The sequence below is a fragment of the Acromyrmex echinatior genome, chromosome 4 (assembly GCF_024713525.1).
Source record: "Acromyrmex echinatior isolate Ae372 chromosome 4, ASM2471352v2, whole genome shotgun sequence".
Lineage (NCBI taxonomy): Eukaryota > Metazoa > Arthropoda > Insecta > Hymenoptera > Formicidae > Acromyrmex > Acromyrmex echinatior.
Window position 1 is genome coordinate 15,894,785 of NC_141855.1, and position 15,050 is coordinate 15,909,834.

Consider the following 15,050-nt stretch of genomic DNA (forward strand, 5'->3'; position numbering starts at 1 on the left):
AATATTAGGTAAAGATAAATTTTATATATATATATAAAATCACTTTACTCTTATTTAATTAATCTTTTGAATCAGTCATATTATCCTTATCTCAACTTATTAATTAAAAAGAGATAATGGAATACTATAATAGCATAATTTATTCTTTATTATACGTATCTCTCTATATCACATTTTGTTTTACAAATAATTAATAGACTAATATGCACGATATGAATAATAAAACAATAGAAAATTGGTAGCTCTTGTACAGTTCTGCTTTTTAAAGATCTTATTGTTTTATATTTTAAGAATATTTTTAATAGTTATGCATATTTATTTGGAATGTATGAACTATTCAACGTACCATTAGCGCAATCATTTTCTGATATTAACCATTTATTCTGTAAATGACCCAAATCACAGAGTAGTATATGTGTAACATGTATGTAAAACACACACACACACACACACACACACACACATCGATTGAATTTAGTAGCTTTTTAATTTAATAATGCACTTGATAATTTAAAACTTGTAAAATTTTTAAAATGAACTCTATATCTTACAGTTCCTATCGATTTATTCGGATATGCGGAGGGAATCGCTATTTTCCTCTTTTTTTTCTTTTCTTAGTCTAACATTTACTATCTACCCCGACTGTGCACGAAGATTGGCTTTCCATCGGCAACATATATGCTATGTTCTCTACAGAAGCTGTAACAAAACTGAAAGTGGTAAAGTGACAAGTTTCTCCAATAACTGATAAATAAAAAGATAAAATCGAGATACTCCAGTACAGGAAAATTTTCCCAACAGTTCCAACTTTTTTCCTCTTATCGTAAAATTCAACTTCTTATTAATTGTTATTATTTACGTAATTAAAATATTCAATGTGCATGTCAAACAATAAATTTATTACGGCAAGTAACAAATTTATTTGAAGAATCATGAATTTTATCTGTCTTCGTCACTCTGACTAACCTAGTAAAAGTAAGATAATTGAATCTTGTTCTGCATAGCCAACCAACATTGCGAAGTTAAATTACAAAATGTCGTAATTACTATTTTATAGCATTATAGCCGGTCTTGAAGCAAAGCGTCAAAAGCGGTGTTAAAGTAAAAGAAAGAGCAAAGAAGTTCTGGAATAATTACTATTAATGCTCTCCTTGTCCACAATATATTCTTTATTCTTGAAAAATATCATATCATACGAAAATGTATGAAAAACATTATAGTATATGTTACATTGTAGATTTTCCCAGAGTTGGGAACGTTATCTTAAAAAAATAATAGCGTTACCGCTACCATTACTTGAAAAAGTAATGAATCGTCACTTTTTCGTTACTTTTCAGGAAATTGTTGAGTTAGCTCCCTCACATGTTGATAAAATTAGGCTTATTCGACATGTTTTTGCACACTGACTTAAACTGAATCAAAAAGTCCTCTACCATTTTGCAATTTTCGCAATAGTTAATAAGATTAATTACTAAAAATTGCTGAAAATTGGTCTTCAATAATTTTTTACTCAAATACTATCAACTTTACTGCAAAACTGTAAGAAACAACAGTTATTTATTTTCTTCTCATAAAATTGTAAGAATTTTTTCAGAATTTTTTATTGATTTTTTAGTACTACATTTTCTTACTTTTACAAACATAAAAAAATACGGTATTAAAAAATTCTGAAAAAATTCTTAGAATTTTATGAGAAGAAAATAAATAATTTTTGTCTCTCACAATTTTTCTATAAAGTTGATAGTATTTGACTAAAACATTATTGAAGATCAATCTTCGGCAATTTTTAGTAATTAATGTCTTGTTAACTATTGCGAAAATTGCAAAATGGTAGAGAACTTTTCGACTCAGTTTAGTCCGCTCTATCTGTACATGAAATATTTGGCGATTATTTCGGGACACTTTGTATAATGAGTCTCCAGAAAAAATCTAGGACAAGCAATTGTCAGATGTAAAGAAATTGTTTGTATAAAATATATCACATGCGAACATATAAGAAATTAGTATATATTTTTTTAAACATTTCTTAAATATCTTGAGATATATAGACTTATTAGCTTAGTACATATAACAAATAAAAAAAATTTTATTAACTTACTATTAAGTTTTTATTTTATGAAAAACGTTTTATTAACATAATGATGTTAGCGTATTAATAATAAACATTGTTTATATCATATGCAATAAATTTTCCAAAACAATTGAAAAATTTGATAACAAACTTTTTGTCCGAAAAATTCCTTTCGAGCACCACTGTGCGGCGAGTCGATATTTCAAATTAATTGAAAGCGCTTCCCAGTTAGCACCTAGCATAGAGCTATCGACACGATAGTCCGCCAATTTATCCATCTCATCGAAAAGGTACGACTTCGCATTTAAGTCAGAATGCGCTGATGAATATCGGGTTCGAATAGTTATTAATCAAACGAAGCAACGTTGCGATAACAGCCAATATCGATATAGGTACCGATTAAATAGCTTTTCGATAAAGTATCAATTAAACTTCCGCACCAAATATTTCTTATTAACGATCTACACTTCGTCTTCCGATTAACTCAATTTTCTGTGATTTTACATTTGCTGCGAAACAGCTGCAAATTATTCATTAAGATAAATCCGTTGCTTTTTTTTAAAGTTACTGAAATATTTTTTTAATATATTTTTTTATATAAAATGTAAAATTTTTATTCTAGTTTCATTTTATCATTCAAAATTAATTTTATTATTTGATTCGGAGAGATATCGCACCCATATTATAAAAAATTATGTTATATTTAAAAAATATATAATTATTACTATATATACAACTTTTTAAATTATTCTTCTGCTGGATTTTTGTAAAAATAGTCAGTTAAAATGGAATTTAATAAATTATATACTAAATTAAGTTTTGTTCTTAATTTTAATGGAATAAATGTGAAATTAGCATTTTTCCGAAATTTGTACGATGTAATTGAATATGGTGAGACTAAGTGTCTCGCTTAAGCCTTTCGCATTATCATACTAATATCGCCCCAAGCCAACGTCAGTTATCAACTCGTAGTTGTATTTACTGAGAGTCCCTATACCGGATGCCTGTAAGGCAGGACTAAATTATGTACCGGGCAATACGTTAATGTCTTTCGCATAGCGCATATAGAAAATGCGATCTTAAATTTTATGCTAATAAGCGGTGCGCAATATTAACATATTCGTAATATTTATATTAGCGCGCATCATGCATATCTAAAGAAAACGTACAATCTCTTAATTATTGCACCAATTAATTCGGGTCATGCGACCAAACCGTGTTTAAGGGCTGACTTCCTGTTTAAACTATCTATCTCCTGTTAAGGTGAAATCTAATATCCTCCTCATCCAATGACCAGAACGGAATACGACATCAATCACTCTAGAATTATTAAATTATATTCAAATTTTCACGTGCGCACTAAGCTACGGAGGCTTTGCGTAACTAATGGTTCATATTAGATTATCATCATATTAGGTTATCATCGGATCATTACGTACGTTGCGAGAATATGATGTGCGTCCGTAAATTCTATTATATGTAATTAGACCAAGAGATATAATGGACTGTAACAGAAATCCTCAATTTCTTATATACGCTTTATATATTTCCTGTTTAAAAATCTCGTATATGTGCGTGTGTGTGTGTCTATATATACAAGGTGGTCCACTTAAATCGATCATTTGAAATATCTCGCTTATTTTTGATAATAAAAAAATGGTTTGAATGAAAGTAGAAAGTTTCGAGGGGACGTACCTTAATACTTTTATGAACAGAATAATGAGATGAATCAGTTGGTGGAAAGAAAACATAATTGCTTATTTAAAAAATTATCTATTTTGCATACATACTTGTTTAAAGCAACTATGTGTTTTCTTTATTGATTTATCTCATTATTCTGTTCATAAAAGTATTAAGATACAATTATCAACAAGTTAATAGTTTACTTTTTTAGAGTTATTTAATATTTTATATCAATATGTATCAGAATAAAGTGTAAAATATCTCGTCAATTGATTTTTTGATGTCGCTACCTTAATTACTTTTATATGCAGAATAATTAGAGGAATATCATATTGTGTAAAAAAATCATTCAATTTAAAAAAGTCTACATATCTTTCATATCTTTTTGATGCCTCCACTTAGAAAAAAAACATGAACAAAATACGTCTCCCTCGAAATCTTTCTTTTATTTAAAACATTCTTTATATTCATCAAAAGTAAGCGAGATATTTCAGATGATCGATTTAAGTGAACCACTCTGTATGTATATATGTACATATATATGTGTGTATATATACTTTCCATCAAAGGCAGTTCGCTATGTGATATCCTAATATCCACATTTGGCATTTGCCCAAATTGGATGAATAAAGACTTGGGACTATCGGAAGCTAAATTAAATTTACAGAATATATTAATCTTTGACAAGACACTCTCTCTCTCTCTCTCTCTCCCTCTTTCTCTCTTTCTCTTTTTCTCTCTTGATGTTAGAAATGTACAATCAATTGATGGATTTAAGGATATGCTATTTAATACCTAATGCGAATCTCTCTTGGTGAATGATTGTCGCTAGACTTTTACTAGACTTTTATTGATTTACTTAAGATGGACTCACAAATAGTCATTATAATCTTTAATATCTATTGCAATATTTCAATGTTAAATTATAATATTTCAATTTTCTTGTATGAATATATAAGCATACTAGTCAATTTTTCAATTACTAAATTTCAGAAATACATATATCAATTTAATTTAAATAAATATATTTGTGTAGATATTCTTATATTCTCTCTTTTTGTTTACATCTATTGTTAATATTTTATTTTATTTTTCCATTTTATTTTTATGTATATATCTGTAATAAGTTAGCACTAAAGTATTTATATTATTGTGCACCTGAGAGAATGTTATCCTGACGCTTTAATAAATTCACGCTTTCTCTCTCTCTCTCTCTCTCTCTCTCTCTCTCTCTCTCTCTCTCTCTTCTCTCCCTAATTGTGAAAAATTGTTGATATGGAACTCGAGAACTGTAAGAAATAACCTTTGGAGAATCCTAGAACCTCATAAAATAACCATCCTCTCCCCACAGACAACTAGGTAAATGTTCGGACTTCTTATTTGTTTTTTCGATCGTTAAATGAACGGCTGGAATAGATAAATTGATATGTTTGTAAAACCACCATGTGTTTACTCCACGTAAAAACATGTTTTCGATTAATCATTCAATATTGTACGTATAATCTCCTTATATATAAGAATATACGTCGAAAAATATCATTTTCAATATTTAGCAATTAATATTAAAAACATTGTGTATTTTTTAAGATAATAGCTAAAAATATGTGTGTATAAAGGATTAAAGACCATAGATTAATCCATAAACACTAATCGCCATAAGTAATATAATATAGTTCGATAGCCAATAATTATATTTTTTTTTTATACACGCGAGACTATCGAGCACGAGAGAGTTAAGCGAATTTTTTCGCGTCACATTCGGCTGCTCACTGACCAGATACAGCAGATAAATTGGTAGATTCGCGAATCACAGTTTGTGTAAAATGGATAGATTCTCGTGGGACATTTGTAGGAGTGTTGGTTGGTAGGGACTGACATATACGAAACGGAGAGGGCAGGATCGAAAAGAAAGGTGGATATACCCCCGTAAATTCCAGCATTTTTACCGTCGACCTATGTACACGTCCTCGTCATTCGATTCATCCGGTATCGTACCTTTTTCCCGCGGCCAACGGTATTCTCCGCTTTTGGATTCGACCCGCTTCGATACCCTCGAAGGCGCTGCCGGATAAAATGTATGTACACGTTGTACCTACAATACGCACGACGAGAATAACGTTAGAACGAGAGAATTCACCGTTCAATCAATACGCCGATAAAAATATAAAAATAAGAGTGATATTAATGTTTTATTCAGTTACAATGCTTATTCCTATATATTTCCCATATATTATAGAATAGCGCTTTAAATCATTTTTTTTTTCTTCTTGACATATTATGCAAATATGAAAATGATATATCTATAAATATTTGATGAAGTTTTCCGATCGAGCAGTAATTATTAAAATCATATAATAATTAAAATTCCCAACATATTTATAATAATTCCCAACATATATATTTTATACATTTTCTTTAATTTAAAACAATAATTAAAAATTAATGGATTTGCTATTGTATGTGTAGTTGAAAGGTCGACTTTTTGTGCAATCGTTACGAATTATATGTATTAACCTGCACACCTGTTAATTTAATCATACAATACTTCAGCGTTTTAAACGTTTCGAAAATTTTACAAACCAGTATTAAAAAATTACGTATTTTATACAAAGCGCTAATTCTTTAAACAGAAACGTTCACGATATTAAAATAAATTGCACGAAGTTATACATCTCCATGGCAAACGTCATTACATTACTCATACATTCGTTGCATGCGTCAAGGGAGATATAATATTAATTTGAAACTGACAAAATTGCATCGTTCAGTACAGGCTTCCTTTCTCCAGTGATTCATTTCCCAAACCTATTCAATAAAATGCTCTAATTTTTTGATGAATGCGATAGAAGCAATATGAGCATTTCAGAGCGGTTTTAATTGTTTATATTTCAAATACATGTCTTCCTTTATGCAAGTACATGAACTGTATCAGCCAAATTTACATGTTATTGTTACTGTTAATTGAACGTTCCACTCGATTCTCATTCATTAAATTTGAATCGAATTGATCAATATTAAAAGATCCGAAAGGCCGTAATGCAGTATTCGGCATGATTGCAGCTTGTATCGATCTTTTATCTTTTTTTAATTTCCTGTTTTAAAATTTTAGTTATTAAATTGCAATAATAAAATTTCAAAAATTCTAAATAGTACAATTTTTCAATATGATCTATAATTCATGATTTCGAGAATATAACTTGTTAATTTTTTTTATTTAAACTTATTCTGTTGTTTAATTTAAACTTATCATTATTTTTATATATTACATAATAATTTATTTAACGAAAGAATTGATAGTTTAATAGTCGAATAAATTTATAAGTATGTAATATATTTAATGATAACAATTGCGCGTGCGTGATTAATTATCTTAGACTATGATTAATTTACTCTGAATTAAAAAGTGGAATTAAATAATAAATTTAAAAAATTATTGTCTCAGAAATCCAGGTTTCTTTCAAGTAATCACTCGAAAAATATTTTGTGTAGCTCATAGTTTAATTGGCTAAAAGATTATTATGTCAATTGGCGAAATAATTTAAATTTTGCCAAGATTAAATGTGCTTTTTCAAAATAAACTTCATACACTTATAATGAGAAATTATCGAGACTTCTTAAAAATCAGAAACTGCCATATCGATTCTAAGATCAAACGTTCTCAAGCTTTAAGTTTAACATCTTCCATCTCAAATTATTCTTTAAGCGTAGCCATTATCGTCAATTCTTTCACTTATTATAAATGTTCGCGCGGAAATATGCATATCTAATATCATAATTCAATCTTGATGAATGTAATGCTTCAAGGACAATTGATGCTTTCTTATCAAAATTCAATGCAGCGAGTACTTGCGGAAATCTCAGAAATTCTTGCGAAAGTTCCGGCACCGCGAATCGTGTAACTGACGAAAGAATTAATGATCCTTTTGGAAACCAGCGAGAATATATCATCTCAATTCGTCGTCATGAACGAGTATGGAAATTCATCTGTAAAAAGTTTCCCTGCTTTATCTCATCGAACGACCGAAAAAAAGAGAGGGTAGCCAAGAAGGACGACGAAGGGTATACGTCGAATTTAATCTCGTGTGTTCGTTCGTGTGCCCCTAACGATAAATTTATCATTCTCGGGTAAAACGAGACACGTCGCACAGCCAACCTGTATAAATGCAAATCACGATCGCGGAATGTTTTACCGTTTTCTATCTTTTCGGCTCCGTGGTTCGGAGCGAATTTAATTGCAGTAAATGTATGATTGTCTCTCTCTCTCTCTCTCTCTCTCTCTCTCTCTCTCTCTCTCTCTCTGCCTCTTTCTCTTTCAGAGTCTCTTAATTATTATAATAAGATTCGCCTTGATCGAACTTCCACTTTGTGCTTCATTGCACGGCATTATAAATCTTTTTAACGAAGTATGTGTATATATATATATATATATATATATATATATATATATATATATATACTTTAGGAAGTTGTAGTTAATGTAGATTAACGTATTTAATAATAAAGCATCTTTGAAATGCATGAAGTATTTACGATCATATAAAATATTCTAGAATCTCGTTTCTTTTCAGATCTTTACACCTACAAAGAAAAGAAAAAACACGCGTCATTACACGTTGCGTAAATGCAGTTCGCGAGAATACCAGGAAAAAGCCTCGCAATTTCAGAAGTTATTTATGTAAATGCATTTCACGATTCCAGTTGCCAAACTTATCTTCGCTCTAAACTACTTAAGCGTTGATCTTATTACTCCAATAAGCGAAGACTGCCAGTAAGGCAGCGTGGTTGTAAAGTACTTTTGAGGCTAATCAGTTAGTGCCTCGGCAAAATGGTAATAAGGTAAATCGTAGCGAGCTATAAATAAATTGTTCAATTATTGAACATTTAGGTATTCAGTTCCTTTCAATTATGAAATGATTTATAAAGGTTTCGTTTAAATCGCAGTCATAATTATAATCCTTTCCAGACACTACGAAAATGAATAATCTGTATTATACATATTATCTCTGTTTCTCTTATGGGAACGTCAATTATAGTTTGTCGCCCAAATTAAATTTCGCATTTAACAATGATATAGCAATGTACAGTCCTCTTTAAAAGTTTATCACGCCGAAGAAGAATAATAATGCGTTTATGCAGCAATATATGTCAAGCGCAAAAGTTTATATAAATCTCATAAATGCAAGTGGCCAATAACTATGCAAGAGCCAATGCGATTTAGCGTGGTTCTTATCGAGACGAGATCTACGACGTCAGCTGGAGAGATTGATTTTATCCGGCAGAGCCACTTTCCAGTTCGTGGCTTTTGTCCTCGCTTTTCCCACGTTGTATTTGCACCGTGTCGTGTTTCCACGCGATACATTGTCGTTTAATAAGAAATGGAAATTTCAACAATTGAATTATCGTCTCCAGCAGGATTTCCATTTATCTCTGGTCGAGTAGTTAGAGACATTAAAATGAATCGCGCGGCAAACAATGGGTTATACGATCCAACAAATTTGCCTCCAATCATTAAGCGTCCCTAGCGTCCTTGTCCAGAAGCGTCAATATACTTGAACGATGCGGACAACTGGTTTAAAGTACAGAATGGTTAACCGATGTCAACGTCGAAATGTTAACAGTTTCTATTTGCACGGATAGCGCAACGGATCCGTTCGTTCATCATTTAGGTTCACACCCTATACATGTTATTAAGCTTGATCCTTCTTCGGAACAGTCTGCTTTCAATAGATCAACCGTGACTAGCAAATTTTTAACGAAATCCATCCATTTCCCCAACAAAAACATTAAATACGTTAAATTTGCAGCTAAAGAATCCCGTTATTTAAATTCTGTTGAATCCGCTTACGCGCGTAAGATAAAGAAAAGAATGAGATTTTTTTGTTGTCTTTTTGTATTCTGAAAATGTAAGTTATTAAATATCATTTATTATTAATTGTCTACATTTCGTCATCTATATCATTTATTTTCAGTCATTTTTAAATTTAATCATCTATATCTTGATATAACAATTTTTAGTAGTTTTAAACATTATTTCTTTTTTGTTATTCATTATTAATTCATTATTGATTACATTAATCATCGAATAATTATATATATAGTTACAAATTTTATATGTACATACACACACACACACACACACACACACATATATATATATATATATATATATATATATACATTTTAGATTTAGAGTATTTTTCTAATTTTTAAAATTAATGTACAGGATGATATATTTTACAACTGTATGATTACGATAAACAAAACGAAGAAAAAGATGGATGGAAATAAAACGCGGTAGTCCTTAGAGCACGCAAATGAATGCTTGAACACGCCGGAAGGGGCTCGAGTCGATTTTTGTTAGAGCAGCTCGACGATCTTCCTCTTCCAGCAATTTGACTTTCAAATTTCCTCTACCGCGGAAAAATGTACTCTTCGCCGCGCCGTTGCTACTGCTCGAGAGCATCTTCGAGGAACTACCTTACCGTTCACCGTCGTCGCAACCCTCTCTGGCGTCAGGCAAGCGGGCATAAAAATGATAGCTACGACGGGAACCGTCGGTTGCACGGAGATTGATTTGCAACACTCGGTTCAGAGCGGAAAATCGCTATCATCTCGTACCTTCCGGGCAACCGCAAGGTAGAATCACATTTTTGAATATGGTCGCGCTTCATCTCGCTGTTTTAACCGCAAATCACATCCACTCGATGTAATACGAGGTGTGCTATGAGGTGTAAACTCAAATAAGATTTATGAACTTGAATAAAGTACGTTGAGATTTCATTTAGTTAATAGAGTGTGGAATTGAAAAGTATGCGACGTAAACTTTGAGATCGTATCTAATGTGAAGGATAGCTTCAATAAATAAAAAATAAAGTTTGTATATTTATGTACACTCCTTTGATAGCGTCTGTCCATTTTTTTTCACAATAAGTTCTTTACAATATTATTACCAAACAGATGATGAATTTATATATAATTATGGTATTATTTTTGCTTCAGTTTATGACTGCGTTTCAAGTCCGATAGTAAGCGGCGAGCAGTTTATATAACTTGAAAGATGTATAATTTAGACTTTACATATAAAAATATTATGAAGTACAGTTAAGATTTAGTTTCGACTATATTGGCTTTTTTCCCATTTAATATATTTTTTTAATGATAAATGTACGGTTAGGCAATTTAATCCTGATGTGTTTATTACTGATGTGTTTATGATCACATCGTCAATATATTTAAAAAATAAAAAATAAAAGTTTTCATACAAAAAAGATTTTATATTCACAAATGAACTCGTCAAATATCAGAGATTAAAGTTTTTCCATGGTAAAACATAAAATATTAGAGGAATATTAAGAAAATAAATTATATTTTGGGTCAAATAGATTTGGACAGATCAGCAGGGTTAATAAAGAGTCGACCAACGCACAAAGAAAAGAGAGATAAGAAGTAGATATAGAGAGATAGATTCTCCGGGAAGTAGTATACAGGTTTTTTTTTCATTACTTCCGAACAGTCCATATCGTAAGCAAGTACATGCTCTGATTGCGAAAACGGAAGTCGCGCACGAGAGCGAACAGGGGATAGTCCGGGTAAATATTGATTGAAACGGCTGAAAAGACAATCTATATGCATGGGGTGTATTTGTATATACCGCGTGACGCGAAGATATGATTTGGGCAAAAAATACAGAAGTATAGATGTTATTCTTCAATTCGATAAAGAGAACAACCTATCGTTTTCCAAGGCATAAGAGACTTGTCGTTTCCCAACTCCACGTGATTAACTGCGGTTGAGAAGAGGGTGCGATTCGACACTTGCAGTCACGCGATGCCGCATATTTATGCGGCATATTCAGGCGAAATGGTGTAAAACGCGTTGGATTATATGCGGTATTCGCAATAGAAGAATGATTAGATGGGGCAAAACTAATAGACGATAAAGTGCCGCGATCAACAGTTACAAGGGAGAATTCGGTTAAAATGCATGCAATCGATCGGGCGTATTGCAGGCGTAAGCCGCGCCACTTCATATCTAAACCTTCAAATAGTCGTGAATTTTGTCTCTAAAGGTGCAAATTTATTTTTCAATCTGGGTAGAGATTAGATATAGAGTCTAAATAACAGCAACTTGCGGGTAATAAACCGCGAAATCAAGATTATGAGATTTTCATAATTTAAATGATTTATTATCATTCCACTCGGTTTATCTTTCGGTTTATGTAATAAAATAACGTAAAATATTACAAAAATAAAGGTATATTAATTTATATGATATTTATTGTGCCAAGAATCTGTATAGTAAAAAACGGTTTTGTCAAAGTATCTAAAAATTTAACTAAATCTGAAAATAACTTTGTTGTATTATCAAAATAATTGTACAGGACGCTCAAGCTAATTGTTAGAATGTTAAAACCTTTTGCAGCATTGCATTATGTTGTGAGCATAATTATTTTAATAGTCCAACAAAATTACTTTCAAATTTGTGTGTATCCAGTTAAATGTTTAAATACAGCGAAAACGTCTTTTTCACGTACTTATAAATTTAATCGAGTGTAACATTTTCTACCTCTTTTTCTTCAATTGTTCATTTTATTTTCCCCGTTTTTCTTAGACCAACGTAAACTATCGGCAAGAAATATTCCAAGTTAAAAATACAAGAGTAAAACTGGACTTCCATCTGCCGTTAGTGGTTTCCGATGTAGGAAGTAGGCGAGTCACTTGAACCGTGCGCTTTTATGCGACACTCTTGTTCTTCTCGTGGATGGTATAGACCGGACCCGCGTGCTCCGTCAACGCCATCGAGGAATGCAGAACTCCGACATTACTGACGGTGCGGCGCGGCGGACGCGTTCACCGTGTTTATCGTCGCTGACCGAGAAGAATGAGAAACGTGCGATATTCGCCTTGTCGTCCTTGCGTCCAAAGTTTTTCCATTATACGTGAAAGCTGTGTATCCGCGGAAGCGTAACGTCGCGCCGCCTCACGACGGACAAGATCGCGGTGGATGCTGGATCGCAGTGGATGCTCACCCGGACGAATGAACCGATCGTGGAAGCGACACTGCACTATATAGAGAAATGGAAGGCCCGCTATCTGACAGCAGCGGGTACGTGGGAAAAGTTACAATCGTGGATTATGAAGTATATCGCGCGAATTAATGTCGCACACAACACTATCCCCGATCCCGACACGTCGCGTCGCAGCGATTTTTGCTCGTGAATATCTACTTCGCCAAACGGCACTTCCACGACCCACGGCGTCTTTTCCTCGCTGTGTCGTTAATTACGTCGTGTTTATTGCGAGCTGCGTCGGAAGAACTGATGACGATTAATTTTATTTTTATTTACGCGATTAACACGAAGTGTCCTAGAAATCATATTCTCGTGATAAGAACTTCTGACAAATCTCAAAAAAAAAGAAAAAGAAAATATTCTCTCGCGAATTACTAAAAGCAAGAAAGAGAGATATTTTTTTTAATATTCATTATACGAAAGATTTTATTCAGAAAGAATTAATCTTTTTGCCTTTACATTTTCAAAGTTCGGATTATCCTGACTTTTCGTTTACAATTGCATTGAGCTCAGAAACTATTTATATGTTTTCACTTTGAAACAAGCGTCGTTCTTCACGGCTTGACACGAATCCAACATTTCCATTGAGGAGAAATATGGCTATGTGTATACAATACATATAGAGAGACAACATGTATTATGATGACGTGCAGAAACTAGAAATTGTCAGATATACGAACAATATACTCCGCATTTTTTGTTCCTTTCAATTTTTTTTTCCATTACGCGACGACGGAGTAAACGATTTCCCGACACGTATGCAACAATATTCGTTGGCTTCGCCCTTTTTTTTTCCACATTTTGATACGTGTCAGCTCGTCCTGCGGACGATGGACCAGACGCTACGTGAAGCAAGGAGGAAAAAAGGCAACGCAACACAAACGATAAAAGGTAGCGGAAGCTACAGACTTTAATAAGTATCCAGAGTTCGCTATAATAACCTTTGCAACAAAGTGATGAAATTGCAAGTATAACGTATCATGATTATTAACACCCGATTGCGTGATTAAATATAAGATTTTACGCTTTGATATCATAATAAAGAATTAAATTCTCTATTAATTAATTCCCGTTTTATTAAGAATAATAATCTTGTTTCTGGGTTTACTCAAATTATGTCAGTATCGTTGGAACGAGAATATTGTATTGTTTCTGTCGCTAGTTTATGAATAATCATGACAAGAGGTGCTTTCCATTTTACAATTTTGCTGAACGTTATGATTATTCATATCAGCTAGGGGCGGAAATAATAAATAACAACTGTAAAATGTATTTAAAGTTTCCTGTAAGTTTAATATATAGAATGTCCCAAAACTACCGGATATTCTATCAATGAAAAATTAGTTTTAGCTAACCTTTCGATCGATTCTTCCTTTCCGAAAATGTGAAGGATATACTGTAACCATATTTTAAAATTTTATTAAAATAAATTCCATTTTCAATTTAATTAAAAAATATAATTTTATCGCGCGCGTTTATTTACATATTATATTTCTGAAATTCTTGAAAGAGCCTTTCCTCTTTAATTACTTGTAACTTTGAAATTAATGATGTCTTGACATTTTTGTTAAAAAGAAATAAATTTAGATTGATCTAAGAATTCCATTCTATTAAAAGAGTTTTTTTATTTTTATTAAATTTCTATTAAACGAAAGAAGGAATTAAAATTAAAAATCTCTCTATTATGAAATATCAAAAAATATCTAGTATATTTTCAATATTTAGTGTGAGAAGTATGCATTTTCAATAAATGAGTAAAATTAATCGTATTCTATTAAAATTAGGCACTTCTAGATTTATTCAACCTATTATCCAGGTAAATTAGACGCGGATATTCAACTGATACCTATGTAGTTATCCGAATTGACTAGATTACGGAATGGAGGTATCTAAAATATTGGCACGTCGAAGATTTTCCTTGGTATCGTTTCTGCTTTACGATAACGATATCGTATTTTTCAATCAAATTGTTTGTATATTTTATTTAAAATCCTTTTTTCAAAATAATGTATTATTTAAAATCTATAACATATATTATACAATAATAATCTTTTAATTTATTTGATATTGATAAAGATATTAATTTCTTTCAAGTACTCTTCTTATTTTTCAAATTTTTCTAGTCCTCAAACTACCGATATCTAATCTGATATCAAAGATAAAATATTCAAATAAAATATCGATTCATGTGCCAACTTCACACGTACTTTTACCGCTTCAGTCCAA